Source organism: Blennius ocellaris, assembly GCF_963422515.1.
Source record: "Blennius ocellaris genome assembly, chromosome: 15".
In the NCBI taxonomy this organism is placed as follows: Eukaryota; Metazoa; Chordata; class Actinopteri; order Blenniiformes; family Blenniidae; genus Blennius; species Blennius ocellaris.
The window spans coordinates 7700320-7717137 of record NC_137664.1 but is presented as its reverse complement, the minus strand read 5'-3'; the positions used below and the strand labels follow the sequence as shown (position 1 = coordinate 7717137).

General features: G+C 39.5%; 1 protein-coding gene across 1 annotated transcript in view; it reads right to left on the bottom strand.

Moving 5' to 3' along the window:
- astn2 (astrotactin 2) overlaps positions 1–16818 on the bottom strand; it is a gene marked incomplete at both ends in the record, with an annotated part of 271954 nt that overhangs the window by 176122 nt on the left and 79014 nt on the right. The window lies entirely within an intron of this gene.

The following is a 16818-nucleotide window of genomic DNA, read 5'->3' as shown; positions in this document are numbered from 1 at the left end:
GAAATGCACCTTGGAAAATAGATTACAGTGCTCGGAATCCACACACGTATGTCGTACCGTTGCGGCAAACACTGTGGAATTCATTTCATACCAAACCACCTGGTTCAAGGAACAAGGTTTTTCGCCTCCAGTCCACCCGAACAACTTGCCTTGAAAGGTGTCCTTCATGGTGACAGCAGGATGAACGTTGTGTCTTCCTCAGTTCGCTGGTCTTACACGTTACACCTTGAGTTTTAATTAGCCCAGAGAATTAGCTCATCATCTATGTGAAAGACTGGCAGAAAACATTCAAACGTTGCCCTCAGGATATATTTTAATAACCCTGATCATCTCCAATGGGTCAAAAACGTACCTTTCAAAAAGATTTCACGTCTGCATTTTAAATGTCAGTAGATCGTCTTTTAACAAAGATCAAAGCACAGCTAATTCATTTTTATTTGGTATAATCGACGAGCATCATCTACGAAGTTTGACAGTTCAAATTGCATCCCACATATGTTGTGTTTTGATTTATGAATGAGACCGGGCAATTGTGAGAGTAAAGAGGACAGTAAAGATCGAGCAGTACCACATTTCACGCAACTTAAACAAAGAGCAACGGCAAATAAATGTGACTTCCACTACCACCAGTAGGTGGAAGTAATGCAACGAATCCTCAGCTATTTCTCCAACAGAAGATGTGAGGAAGCAAGTCAAAAAGATGCATTTTAATTGTTGGAATGATGGCACTTCCTAGGGAAAATGATGGTTTAAAGGTCTATTTGATTTTTAATAAGCAACATTTTCAAATAATATGGTGAACAAAAAAGATAATTGTGCGCTCGCCCTTCATTGTTATTATCAAAAATATCAAAACATATTTAAATGAAAAGAAACTACTGTCAATAGTGAGAGCACTAGTCATTGAAATCCTCATGAAAAGGTGTGGTAAAAAACATAATAAAAATAAAATACATGTTTATAGTTAGTGTACAAACTGTTCAAATATAATGTATATTTCCATCTATAAGTGGGTGGGTCTTTAGCCTTTTCCGTTCTTCAAACCCAAAAACAACTCATTTTACAAGTTGTGTTAAACAGCATTTGCATCTGCGGATATTAAAAATGCCAAATACAATTTGGAAATATTCACACCAACCTCACGTTTGTTATTTTATTTTCCCATTTTTTTAATTCACTATTCATTCGTAGTGTCTTTTGTTATATCCGAGGCCATACCTAAAAGGGCAATACAAATGGGCTTTATGCTACTGTACAATGGGATTGAAAAACGTATTATCTTAAAGCCAGAACAAAAAAAATTAAGCAGTAAAATTAATTTATGCTATATCCTTTCAAAAATAGAAATATATATTTCCAGTTCTCACACACACACACACACACACACACACACACACACACACACACACACACACACACACACACACACACACACGGACATTTTATCAACTAATGTTATCCACCTCTCTTATCTTGAGCCATCTTGCCTGGCAGCCAAACAGCATTTATATTCACAGAGGCAGATGTAGCCACAAGGGAAATGATGGGAACATTTCAGTAGATATTTGGACCCTACAAACCCCTGCTGTTTTAATTTGGAGAAAATCTGCAGGAAGAAAAGAATCTGAGAGACCAAGAAATTAAATTCCTGCAGATCTTTTTTTTTTTTTTTTTTCATTGTATTACTCATTTTCTTATGTCCTTTGCTCATACCTCTAACTGTGCACACACACACGCATCTCTTTCCTCTTATATTTATCTCATCTGCCTCATGGCTTCGGGAGCAAATGAGTGCAGAGGAGATCAATGGATGAGCTGAGGGGAGGTTCACCCCGGCTCTGATTCCCTCTGTGATTTATTAAATTTGCCGTTGTTTCAATAGGAGCAGTCCAGTGTAACTCTCCGGGAAGGCTTTCACAGCACTGCTTCTGGAAGTATGACAGGTACATGAGAAGAGCGTAAGAGGCGAGACAGAAACAAAGAAGAAGACAAACGTGTCAGAACAGACAAAGATCCAGTGTCAGAGGAGACAAGGGATCCAGACGTGACAGGAGAATCGCTAAAAAGGAGAGAGAGAGAGAGAGAGAGAGAGAGAGAGAGAGAGAGAGAGAGAGAGACTGAGAAGTAGGAGCAACAGATGGGCACACAATGGAAGACACTGAAGTTAAAAGTAAGAAAAAGGAAGTGGTGATTGGATGAAGTTGCAGATGAGAGAGCCGGCAAGAAGAGCAGGGGATGGAAAGGCAGAAGTCGGATACATAAAAAGAAGATGGAAGGGAGAACCGATAATGGGGAGAAAGAAAAAGGAAAAGTGCATGGGTATACTAAGAGGCAGACAGCCTTTAAAAAGCAATTTGTGAAAATGGAGCAAGACACAGGTTACACAAAAGTGGGTATAATCACCTGAGTCAATGACGTAACATTTCATAATGGGTGATTTTGCACAATGAAGCACACTTTGACCGTTAAAGTCGAGCATCAGTTCAACCGCTACAAATCCATGTAATTGGTTATCACAAGACATCAAGATTAGTGCGGAACTATAGGACTGTGTTCTGGCAAAAATTCACCGAAGTGACTCAAACTACTTTGACAGGAGATGAATATGATGCCGGTACTAAAACAAGGTTTTTTTTCTTTTCCCCTTTCCAATTCCTTTTTTCTCTACAATCACTTAGAAAGAAGGAAAAAAAGCATGGGTGACAGAGCATTGTTCTCCTTATGCCAATTGCTGAGACAGAACAAAATGAAATCCTATTGACAACTGAAAGCTCTGGAGGAGTGGAACATAACAGAAGCAGACAGAAACTCAGACTCACCCCCCCCCCCTCTTTTTGTCTGCAGGATTTGAACATTTACAGTCTCATGGCTTGTCACTCCGAGCCACTGGAAAGCATGTAATGTCCTGTCTTTAGTCAGACACTTTTCCATTCTGCTAGCTTTGGCCTCCACTTGCATATTTTAGGGCCTCTGCCGAGCAAGTATAAAGTTCTATCTATAGCTCGACTCTTGCCGTGGGCCAGAATAAAATATGGATGTGTCTCCCCATGCTGCGGCAGCTGAACGTTGCGGGGCCGAGCTCTGACCTCCAGCTGCTCCAGACAGACTGAAGAAACTGATAATCACAAAACAACCTCGGTCGCGGGATTTAGAAAGACAAACAAAAGAAGAAAAAAAAGTGAGAATAATTGAAAAACACTTATCTGGTGTGACTCCAGATTGTTATTTAAAAATGTATCCTGCATGTAAATTTTTAATAAGCAACAATACCACAGTCGCAGGCAGCCTATTCCGGGACAAGCAGCACCTGGAAACACCAACTGCAATGCCTGTGAGCTAAATTGCACTCAAGTAGAGAACAACAGAAGCTGGGTGTGATAACTAAATTGGAATGATGTCCAACAAACTAGTTCATCTTTATAATTAAAATGAATGAAAATAAATACATCATTACAGAAGTTTGATGGATGAATGTAAACACTACTCCCACCAACTCATCTTCTTCTAATATGATTGAGAAGAGGTTTTTGCTGCTTAATTAATCCAACCACAGAATACAAAATCTATATTGTGTGTCCCGCCTCCTACAATGAAGTCAAGAAATTAGCCGTCTTGAAACTGAATCCGTTTGGATGAAATTGTATCGATGGACAAAAAGCAGTCAGTCACTGTAAAGTTAAAAACTTTGCAATTCCTTCATGGAAAAATAATCGATATATATCCTTGTTTTTCACTAAATATGACTAAAAGGCTCCGCAGACAATCCAACTAACTGTCATACCATCCATCCACTCCTTGATTCAAATCGTGCATCTGATGCTGTTGTGAGGACGGTATGGTGGGGTAGTGGTTGGCCCTGGTTCGATCCTGTTCTCTGGGTCTGTCCTGTGTGGAGTATGCCGATTCTCCCTGTACCTGGGTTGACTCTTCCTCCCACAATACAAAAACATGCTTCCAACCTTAATCACGCCAATGCCACTGAGTGTGCGAATGCATTTGTTCACATATGTATGTGTTTGACCCTTTGTTACCATGGATACACTTCAGCTCCCCCCTCAGTGCTTTCATAAAGTGGGCAAAGACATTGTACGGACGGGTGAATCAATGTTCCTGTGAACTGGATTTACTGTCAGTAAACTGGTGTAATATGGTGCATTTTTTGGGATAAATAGTTGATTATCTGTGCATGAAAGGTAATATTTTCACATTTTTTAAAATAATTTTGGGGTTGTCTTTGAATAGTTGGGACACAGTTATCTTTTACCAGCTCCACTACTAAATTCTTGCACTTCCCTTTGCCAATGTTTTTGACAGCTCATTATTATTGTTCTATTAAAAACAAATAAATAAATAAAACTGACTAAACAACAGACATGGCTGGGAGCAGTCGAAGCTGCTGCAAAGCATGTCTTATCAGCTTAGGAGTCCTCCGGATTACCGCAAACTTGTCTCAGATGTGGAAGCTAATTTTAGGGCAGAAATATTGTCCTATAGAACAAGGAGTCCTAAATTCAGGGGTGAAATGATTTCTTTTTTTTGGTTTGACTTTTTGGAGTTTTCTCCCAGCTCAGTTAACTTAAAGGTTACTTTTAACCTCATGATGCTCGGTGAATACAGCTCCTGTACCGGACCCTTCTGCTTCGTCTTCTGTCTCCCTCTCTCAGTGTGAAGCCCTTGAATGTCTTAACAGAGGTGACGGGACGGGACTCAGCAGACAAGTGGGGTTGATTCATCTAAGTGAAACCCTGCTGAGGCTCTTTGGGTAAAACCCTTTGATTTCTCTGAAGTTTTAACACAGCGGGTAAAGACTAATGAAATACTGGAGGGATTGATCACCGCAATATTTCATTTATTTATTTATTTTGCTTTGGATTAATGGAGATGCTCTCACGACCCAGTGAGAGACGAGAACAAGCTACAACAAGCTACAACTTTTAAATGCACTTTGAAGCCTCTGAAATGATCATGGCACATATTTTAGAGATTACTATAAAAAGTAAGTGTCTGGAGGAGTGCTGTCAAACTCTGTTATTTCTGGTTTTAAGAGATTAAATGTGATTTTTGTCAAGTACAACATGTCTGTAAGATAACAAAGTGTCCATGAATGTAACTTTAAGATTAGCAATTTTTTCGGCATCCACAAAAATACCCCACCTCATACAATCTTGAGCTAATGTGGCAATCTTGTGCCAGTCTGGACCAGTTTGACGCCGCTCCCGTTCCGCTGCTTGTGTCTCGCTCTGTTTGGAGCAACCCCATTTTCTCTTGTCCCGCAGGTTCCAAGATGCTGTTTGTCTTGTCACACAATCCTGGGGTTTCCTGAGCATGTGCCCGATCGACATGCACTTCCTTCTGTTCTTCTGTTTACCATTCTTTCCTGGTTGTTAATCACACGTAGATCGTCACTATAGATTACCAAAGCCCATCAGATCTCTCCGTAATGAATGACTCGAATCTTAGAATGGTTGTAGGACACCTTGATGAGGAAAATGAATTTGTCAGGCAAACCACAGTAGCAGTGGCAGGTGGCCAATAGAGAGTGCTCAGGTTAGGGCTAGAGAGTGAATAGAGAGTGCTCAGGTCACCCCCAAGGAGGCGGGGTTTGGTAACAGTTTTAACAATTACCGATTAACAACATAAATATACCAATTGTCATCACCAGGGGCCTATTTTAGTGCCAAAAAAAGGCAAGATTGGCAACACTTCCAGTTCTTGTAGTAATGAGGTTTATAAATGCACTGTATTTAAGTTAGGTTAACACTCGACAGAATCACGACAGAAATTGAAGAATCATGAAAAACCCCACGGAAGAAAGTCATCGCCAGCCGTAGCAATAGCGTAGCAATGTAAGATCTTTCATAGTGTAGCTTGGTCTACACTGTCAGAATTCTTCTCAGAGTCTGTGGAGGCATCAACAGCAGCGAGTTCCACTCCCAGGACTGCTCCACAATAATTTGTAAGTCAGCAGTGTGATCTGTGCATGATATATTTCTCCTAAAGCCCATTTGTTGGTCTCTCATAACAGCTTCAGGAGCAGCACGAAGTCGCTGGAGGAATATCCTGTTGAGGATTCTACCTGGAACAGACAGCATAGTTATGCCTCTGTAGTTTGGATAGTCCTCTAGGTCATCTTTTTTTTTCTGGGATTTTCAGTAGATTACTACAAAAAAAACATGCACTTCACATTAATTGGTGACTCTAAAAATCAATGACGAATCTCCACTTGGTTTTTAACCGTTTCGTCTCTTTCACAGCTGAAACACACATCACAATATCCAAATACCGTTTGATGCAGTGGAGTACCGCAGTGACTGCAGTGATGCGGAAAGTGTCCTCATATCGGAAAAAAAACTTTCTGACAGAATTCAAAGACAACAACGAATATGAAGAATTATTTCCTCATCTTGCTGGAGTGTCACTAAGAAATTTCCGGCACATGTAGGAGCGGAAATGAAGCAGAAAACCCCCCCCAAAAAAACATTATGCAAATACAATTACGACAGGGTGCCAATTTATCACACCCCGAGATAATTCATCACACCCAGAAACAATCCAGTTAATTTAAAACGCTGCAAGCAACGGTATTTTGTTTTACCTGCAATTGCATATTGACCAAAGGCAGGCCAAGCAGAACAGAAATCACCACTGAATAAGTCAGAAAGGGAAGAGTACTAATTTGTGAGGTGGTTCAAACAACGGCTCATATTTTTCACAAGGTTTGAGGTCATTCCATGTCTCTGGTAGCAGAAAGATGGTTTTTACTGCTTTTTTGTACTTGATTTCTGTGTCAGTATGAAAATATGCCTCTTCTGCTGTCTTTTCTTTTTTTTTTTTTTAAGATCACCTTTTCATTTTGCTAGCACAGCCATTGATCGCTTTCAGTTTTCTGCTGAAGTTCTGATTACAGAAATACTAAATTATTTAGGGGTCACATCATGCAGCTGGGTTTTTTTGGTTTTTTATTGTATATTTAATGGCCTTTCTGTTTTGCTTTTTATCCATTCTTCCAAGGCAATGCCTATAAGAAAAAAAAGATCCCAATGAGAAGGATAATAACTTTAATGAACTGGGAGTCTTTCAAATACCAGGAGCACAGAAACAATGAGGGATATATTGACCATTGCATGTGGATGACCAACCACATATCAAAGGAGCCTCATAAAGATGGCTTATGAGTTGGCATGCGATCGAGCCACGTGTATTGATCTGGCGTGGCCTTGGTGCTTACAAATCCATTCCTGCAGGCCATCTTTCTCTATGCCTCTGACAAAGAGCCTCATGCTGGATCAGATTACTACTTCATTTCTCAGTGAGTTACTATACCTGGATTCACCGGGAGCCTTGATTTGTATTTATGTTTTCCTCCTCACGGTTTTATTCTGGCTTTTCTGCTGTAAATGATCTCATCAGCTGCGGTGCTGTGCATGGAAGAGTTTGCTCATCCTGTGCTTCTTTGAAACTTCCCGACAAACACAATGCACCAGCGATCACAGCAGAAGCTATATATGATTGATGAGTCCGACACAAGCTTTTTTTCACCCTGGAATGAGTAAGGCAGAGTGGAATTTTACGATGCACGACAAAAAACATATATCATACCAGTTTGCAGTTATTGGATGCATGACCTAACTTTTTTTTTTTTTTTTGTTAAACAATAAATATGTTCACATACAATGGACATTCCTGACTGCTAATTGAACATATTTTAACACATTTCTAAACAAGTCTAACCAATATCAATACATCAGCAGTTTCAGATACGCTCAATATTCAACCCGTCACGCACTAACAAGTGGTCAAATTCACCTTCCTTTCCCATTCTCATGCTCATGTTTAAGCAGTCCATCGTGACCATGTCTTGATGACCCAATTAGAATTGACCTCCTGCCATGTGATTGGTTGGCTAGCTATTTGCATTAACAAGTATATGAACAGGTGTGCCTCGTGAGGTGGCACGTGACTGTAAATTGCACATGTGTTTGTCCATTTAATGACAACAATCGGATATTATGGGGCAAAAAAAAAAGAATAAAAACTTCTGCAATTAACGACCATCTATTCATCATTGGGAAGGATGACAAGCCTGACTCAGAATTAATCAAAACATTACCCTGAGCTAGCATGAGTGTGCCAAGCTGGCAGCCATTCCTCATCAATGATGTCACATTAGCGATCTGAAGCTCGACACAAGATTATTACTCGACAGTCTTGACTTCAATTAAGGCTCAGTAAACACATAATAAGTCTGGTAATGACAGTGGTCTTGTGGATGATGACTGTGGGTGAAGCTCCCAGAATGAAAGACACTGTAGAGATAATTATGATTGTTAGTGTAAACTTTTTTTTTTCTTTTTCGCGAGGCCTTTCATCACAGTTATGACTACAAAGCATACAAAAAGCTGTTTAACAGGATAATTCATCACTACCATGACCTTGCTGTCCCCAAGGACATAGAGGAAGCAACAGTTAAATTGAATTGAATTACTGTGGCTTAGTTGATTTATACGTTGAATTTAAAAAACGGATATAATTTGCCAAATGTCTTACTCCCTGATGCTTTTATAGTACCGTATTTTGCCCTATAAGGCACACCGGGTTATAAGGCGCACCTACATTGATTGACATAATTTACAACTTCATTCATATATAAGGCGCACCGCCCTATAAGGCGCATGGAATAGACCAGTGGTTAGCAACATTTATAGCTCAAAGCCATTAGGTTACATTTTCCACTGATTCTAACACCCAGAGAGGTGCACACGCTTTATTTTAATAGTCTACCTGCAGCCTATGCCAGGACGACGCTACACACAAAACCTTCTTCACTACTGGTTGACAACTTACAACTACCGGTAATAATAATAATAATAATAAACTAAACTACATGAACTAAGCAACAAAAACACAACACAACACAATTATTACCGACACCACAAACCAAATATAACCCCCAATAATTGCATTTAAAACACCACAAACAGCTGCAATGAATTATGGGAGTTTCTATCGGCTGCACTGAGGAGCTCAGGTTGAATTTGTCGCTGCAAGGCATGATGTCCCATCATGCCTTGCAGCGACAAATTCATGTTTTGTGTTGTTGGAGGTTATTGTGGCTCATTGTTGGGCTTGGTGTTGATTGTGTTTATGTTGTGTTTTTGTTCCCCAGTTTAGGGAGTAATTATTTCATCTAGTTTATTTTGGTTTGTTAGAATGTTGGTGTGCAACCATGAGTGATTAAGGTGTTGTGCGGAGTGTCGTCCGCTCTGAAGATCCGGTTGCGAAGTTAGAGTTGTCAAAATAAAAGCTTCTGGTTGTTCACCTGTCAAGTAGCAGTCTTGAGTAGAACAATCGTCCATATATAAGGCGCACCGGGCTATAAGGCGCACTGGCAGCTTTTGAGTAAATTTGAGGTATTTAGGTGCGCCTTATAGGGTGGAAAATACGGTAAAGTAGAAGAGAGAGAGAGAGAGAAAAAAAAAAAAAAAAACATGCAAATTCACAGTTTTCCCAGTCAGAAGGGAAACATGCTTTTGTTTAGTTGTGTAGAGTGACTCCATGGGGGGGGGCGGAAATTTAAAAATTCAATGCAGCAGCTAGGGATCTTTGTCAAACTCCATGTTTCTCTTGTATCTATTTTTAAGCAATATTTAGTTGCACGTTTACTTCCTCAAAGTTGTGAAATTTAAGCATCTTTCAGAGGATTCTCAGTGGGTTACATGTGTAGCCCAAGGCTTTATCTGTGTTTACAACACAAAATAAATACCAAGTGATTGCATTTGGCAGTCTTTACAAATAGCATAATCTCACTGAGAAGAATATGAGGAACAACAGGAAAACCTACTGTGATATCTAAACGCTGAGCTGTAGAAACAAGAGAAACATGACTTTATTGGTCAAGGACTTATTGTTCTCGCTGTTTTTAAAGCTTTTTTTTTAAAACAGCAACAGCAGCTTTGAAAAGAAAAATTATATTTAATCTGTTTTAGCTTTTTTCATTAGTCCGTTTAAATGATTTATCTGTGACGTATATTTAGAAGAGAAAACGTGCACCCAGCTCCACAGTTTACATGTTCAAACTATAGAGGATACATGTACAACACTACCAGTGCATGTGCCTTCTACTACATGCGGTCACACAGCTTTACATATTACCAGTTACATTTAGTTTTTAATGCATGGTGATGGAGTGATTGGCACTGCAATGGCAACCTCCCTATGTGCAAATTGACTTTGCACTGTGTTAACGATAATAGCAACTGCCCACATCCCTCCTCTGGATAAAGAAGAAAGAGGGTTTGGATGGCAACTCGCTGGTTTTTATTTGCACAACTATTGCACATGCTTTTAGCCTCACTGCATGTCACTCCAAGCTGAAAGCGCATTATTCCACCTTGTCACTCTCAAATTATGGTCACGTGCACCCAATTTGCAACTGCCATAAAATTATCAAAGAAGGCTAAGTGCAACCAGACTATGTTTTCTGTCAATGTGCTGGCCATATCGAATCTACATATCATGAAAGTCACAATTAAGTTGACACTGAAATGATCAGTTACATATGCAGATTGTTGAAACACCAAAAACTATTATTAATGCACCAATGTAAAGCAAGATGTTAGTCATTTTCTATATTTTATTCCATTTATAATATCCATCTGGACTCTCTGTGGCTAAATTGGGTATGTCCGTACTTACAAAAGGCATCTGCAGTCAAACACAGGACCTTTTGGGGCAGTTCCCAGTCTCTTATGAGAGCTGGCCTTCGCAGGATGTAAACACCCATTCAATTCAACTCCTCTGTCAAGAGTTTGCATGTTCCCCTGCTGCACGCTTGGATTTTCTCTGTGCTTCCTTCCACAGTCCACAAACAGGACTGTTGGGTTCAATGTTGATTGTAAATACCCTTTATAGCTACTCTACCAGAAAAAATATATATATACTTCCCCATAAAAGGAATCACCTCTGCACAGAGAATAAACCAAGACAGGAAAACAAAACCATTACGACTCATTTCACACCAAAGTCAATGTGTTGACAAACACACCTGGATTTGTATCCATCAAACTGTATTTATGTTTGGCTAGCCGATGTCTGAAATGGATCGTTGACCGTATTTCCAGCTGCAAATCCAGATCTCGCGTGATCAAGTGTGCAAACGGGATCTTGTGCACACAACAACAACAACAGACCATGGGGATGTTCCAGGAAGCTGGAAATATGTGCTTATATCGTTGTAACTTTAAAATGGACTGAATTGAATATTGGCCGCGAGTGCGCGAAACCCTGCTTGTAAAATTGTTTCTGTATTCATGATGAACCGGTGACCTTTACAGCTTTCACTCTGCTTTTTCCTCATTGTCAAATCCGATCAGCACCTTTCTCTGTTGAATGGCCACCCACTGCTGTGCCCACCTCCAGCTTACTCGGATAAACTACATAAAAGAGAAGCGTCATTCAAAACGTTTAAAGTGCCTTTGAAAGTAATCCAGCCACTGATTATGTTTGCTGCTTAATGTAAATGTGCAAAATAAAAATGTCATTGTAGCTGTTGGTTATGACTTGACTTGATTGGAAGGAAGTGACTGTAAAGAGCTAAGTGGATTTTGTACTTGCCGTTTGCACATTTAGCGGGAGAATAATGTGACCTTGAATCCTGCTGCCTCGATCACCTCTTGAACGAGTGAGGAATATGACTATCAGCAGAAGGGGGGAAATGCACCATTGTCACAGATGAACTGAGCCAGCTGAAAGCATTGTGGCGCTATCCTCTCTTCAGTGGCGGTGAGATCCGGCCGACAACTGACAAGAGTCGTTCTACATGGAAATTGGATGGATTGCTTGTTATTATTGTGAGGAGCAGTTCAGTGGTCACAGCCAAGATGCCCTCAATGCTTTGTTGGCAGAGCAGTGGTGTGTAGTGGCAGCCCAATCACTTGTGAAGTATTTGTTCAACTCTGTGGATATATTGTGAGAAAATTATTTTCTCTCTCTTTTTTTTTTTTTTTCCCCCCTGAATGAAGCTTTTGTCATTTTCAGCTCGGTCTGTCTAAATACACGTGGGAGCCAAAATACATGTGAAATTTCAGGCTTGTTGGGCAAGTATGGATTAAAAAAAAAAAAAAAATGGAAAAAGCATGGCTTATAAACAAACATGAAAACAAATATTGACTATAAAATAGATGTAGCCAAAATGAAATGAAAAGATGTCATTCATGGAGAAATCCACTACTTGTTTAAAGTAATGAACAAAAATGCGGTTGCGTTGGCTTTTGTTCTCCAGACAAACACATTGAAGCACATTAGCTGCCTCTCCCTTAAACCTGTCTTACGACTATGGTCTCATTTCACAAATTTGCATGTCACAGTAAAGATGGGTGATTTTAAAGGGCGAGTGATGTCATTTGCATGGTTATTTGGATGGTTATTTTGTATAATTCCTCTTTTTAATATATTTTTTTTTCTTTAGATTGCACAACTTTTGTAATAGAACATTGAAAAAAGTCCACCTTTTCCTAAAATGCAAACCATCAGAATACATAATACATTTTCTTGCTGGGAAATGGGGAGAAAAAAAAAAAAAAAAAGAATCCACACTTTAATATAATGCAATACATTTTATGTTTAAGCCATCCCATCTTGCACACAGCCTGCAGTAACTTCTGACAGAGTGACCTTCCAAACCCAAATTAGTCAGCACAGTGATCACTAATCGCAGCCACCTGCTCCAGGTTGCAACATGCACTTGGTGGAAAAAAGAAGCACACCATTCAAAAAACTACTGCTTTGAGAAGCGAATGGGCAGATAAGGCATCTCGAGTGCTCTCGTGGGAGTTTGTCAGCTGAAGCACTTTGTGTCCAAAGCAGAATGTCAGTGTTTTTCCTGGAGCTTGTTTGCTGCTGTCTTTTTTTTTTTTTTTTGTCTCTGAACAAATTTATCCCGAAAAAGTACTTTTATGTTAGTAGGAGGGTGAATGATGTCATCCCGAGCTCCCTCTTGCTACAGCTCATCAGTTTAATTTTGACTGAGCGGTATTGTCATTATAAATGCTTTTGAATGATCTCAATGATTCGTCATCATTAGTACTTTTTTTCTTTTTTCAATTTGGTGAGCTGTTACCATCAAAGCCTTTTCAATAGCATTAAAAGTTTTAACCCAACTTACTGAGACAATAAACCAAAAAGGGGCAATTACTACAGCATACAGTATATGCAATCGGTACTATATTAAAATTATGAGCTACAAAAACCTTTTGCTAATCCCACCTGACCTGAGGAGAGGAGCAAAAGACTCCCAAGATCACAACTATGAACAATTTAACGACATTAACTCAACTGAACTAAACTCACCATGAACATTCTGTACAGTTAATATAGTTTTTAAATAGTTAAAAAGTTTTCATGTTTGGATAACACCAATTGCTTCAACTGCAAACTTCAACTGCATGTTTTTTTTTTTGTGATTTGCTCTTCTGACAACATGAGCTTGTGGTTCAGAAGGAGAAATGCACTCTAAACTCAGAAGACAAATATGTGATTGGACAGGGTTAGGTGGTCTGACACTGATATCTGTTCCCCGAGGACTCATCACAGAACAAGATTTTCATCATGTGGCCAACGCTTTTTTTTTTTTTTTCTCAGATGATTTATGCTGTCCATTCTTCCCGATACATTCCCAGAGCTGTGGGAATCTCGCTGAATAATGCAACTGACAGGCCCTCATTTGTGTGCTTGTCCAAGTAACAAAAGCTAATGCCGGGCACAGCCCCATCAGCCACAGCCGTAATCCCTGGAGAAATACTATTGAGTGTATTCGAATGGGGTTACCTGTTAGCGCGGACGGATAACAGGATCACCGGTATTTGGAAATGTTCGGGATGCCAGCAGCACAGAGCAGGTGGGACAGGAGTTAATCGGCCTACAATTCAAATGTTACTGCTTTATGCACGGTAAAGATGGGAAGGCCGGAACATCGAATTAAATCATTTCTGTGCCATTATTTAGAAAACACCACTTTTTTTTTTTTTTGAGCTAAATAGAAAAATGTGTTAAGCACTATATTTGGGCAAAGAAAATAATTTCCACCCCTTTTCCTTTCTTTTTTTTTACACAGCGGCGTCCACTTGAGGCAGCTGGCTGCAAACCTCCAAGTCAGGTTCTGTTGGAGGTTTGTTCCTGTAACGAGGGAGTTTGTTTGTGTATGTGACTATTATCAAATTGTGTGTGTGTTGTTTTTTTTTCTAGGGGGGGGGGGGGGGGGGGGGGGGTTTCAATCAGAGCTTAGCCGTCATTTGTTAGGACCTTGAGATGACTTGAGTGTTTATTTGGCACCACATGAAAAGAGCTGAATTGAATTTATAGCTCCCGCTGCCTTGGGAAGGAAAAAAGTATAGGTCAATAGAAAAATGTATGAGCCACAGTTATCTAAACACTCACTCGAGCAACCACTTCATTCACATTCAGTTTGGAGGCTGAAGAGTGGAATTTTTTACCTTTTTTTTTTCCCACCTCTAAATTTAAAATATTTAGAAATTCATTCCATAAATTATTTAGGTTGTGGAGGAAAGAAAAAAACACATGAAGGTGGTAGACTACAGCCGGGAATTCAATGTGTCAGGCGCATATTTAACCATCCTTCAAGATTTTTGGCTGTTTATTTCACTTAATGAATTTTATTTGGAGTTGCAAATAATGGTAATGCCACTCACCACACTCTTACAAACCTGAAAAAAGATATGTTTAAATCTCACCGTTGGGTTTATTTCCACTTCAGTAGAATGGAATACAATATTGGTAATAAACATAGCTATTTTTAAATATCACAGTACAGCATGTATGACGTGTGCTTAATTAGTAAGTGGCTCATATTTACCATTTTCTAAAGATAAAAACAGATACATGTGTTTGCATGGTTGTCAACCCTAATAGATCTTCAATGTCATTTTGTAAAAAGTGATTTTTCAGGCCTTCCAATATTTGTTGTCTGAAATGTCAACAGATGTCACCACTGCATGATCTCTGCAAAGCCATGTGCAACGCTAAGGCCATGATTACATGACAACAGTTTTTAGTGAAAACAGAAAATGTATGTTGCCTTGTGCATGTCCGTTTACATGACAACAGTGGTCAGAGTCACCAAAAACACAAATTATATTTAAATAAAAACGTAAAACCAATGTGTTGTCATTTGAAATGTTGTATAAACGAGGCCTAGCATCAATCATCATCAGGACAAAGTCCTTTCTTAGACAATGCTTGATAAGTATAATATTGAATCAAATATTCCTGGTATTCCAAGAATATACTCTGTGGCACATGTTGTGAAGCAGTTTGACTGTTTATTTAATTGATACACACTTGACCCAAAACATCTGTGAAAGGTTCATTTTGTAGTATTTACCATTTTAGTAATATTGCAGAGAATGATCTGTCTTTTCACGGATAAAATTGGTGAAAAATACATTCTACATGCATTCCTTTTTAAAAATCAAGTCACGTTTAAACGCAATTAAGATATAATGCAGAGAAAGTTTTGTTAGTAAGGGTATTCTACACTGTCTTAAATATTACCTTGGGCTTTTTCACTGACTTTTACGGCTGGTCTTCCCCTCTGTGTCGCCGCAGCAGGACTGATAGAAATACATCTTAATTGAGAGAGACCCTGTGCATTTTCAACTCATTACTTATTCAGGAGTATTAATTATCCCTGACATGGGGAGAGGATCAGTGAAGGTTCACTCCCCGAACTGCACTTTTGTACACCGCAAACGGCGAGACTGACACACAGCTTATAGATTACATAGTTATTGGCTACACAGTGGGCTGCTTGGCGATGTAGTGGATTGCGTTGCCTCACATCAAGAAGAACTTGGTTCGAGTCTGTTGAGGGGCCTTTCTTTGTTTGAGTTTGCATGCTTTCATACATATATAAAAAAAAAAAAAAAGCATTAGTTTCAGTTAAAAGTTCTCAAAAACAAACAAAAAAACGACAGTCAATCTTTCTTGAGGAGATCACCACTGGGCCAACACTGAATAGGATGGATGGATACTCATAGCATGGCAGTCTTGGTGTTTTTATGCCTATAAATCAAAGTAGTGTGCATGTAAAAACAAAACCTAAAGCATTTTATATTACATGTGTTGACACTGCTGGGGAACTTGTGTATTTTACTCAGCGTTTGCACATCCATGAGGGTTTTTACTGCGCGGGAGACTTGATTTTGTGTGTGTGCGTGCATGTGTATAACTTTGTGTTGTCAATGTGTGCTTCGTTTTTCTCTTGTTGGAGTCATTCGAGGACAGCGGCTACTTTTTTGTTCTTTATTGACAATGCTTATACACTTAGCCCGAGAGACAGGCTTTGACAGTAAGAGGTTTGACCTTCCTGCCCTCTGCCTCATGTCGCCTGTCTCTTGTGTGTTTCCACTTGGGAAATGATTTTTGCATTGTGTATGCTGCATCATCTTCTGTTTCAATTTTAAATGAGGCCTGCTTTATTCGAAAGCAAGTGGTTTAACACAGTTGCACACGGAGGTCAAAAACAAGCGTAAAGCTGATTAAACCAAGGGTAAGCTCAATAAATTAGAAACTCTACATCGTGAATATGGTTTGAAACAATTCTTTAGCATGCGCACACGCACACACACACACACACACACACACACACACACACACACACACACACACACACACACACACACACACACACACACACACACACACACACACACACACACACACACACACACACACACACACACACACACACACACACAGGGCATCCTCCGATTCAACAGGATATGACATCGGCAAATGGTTCTA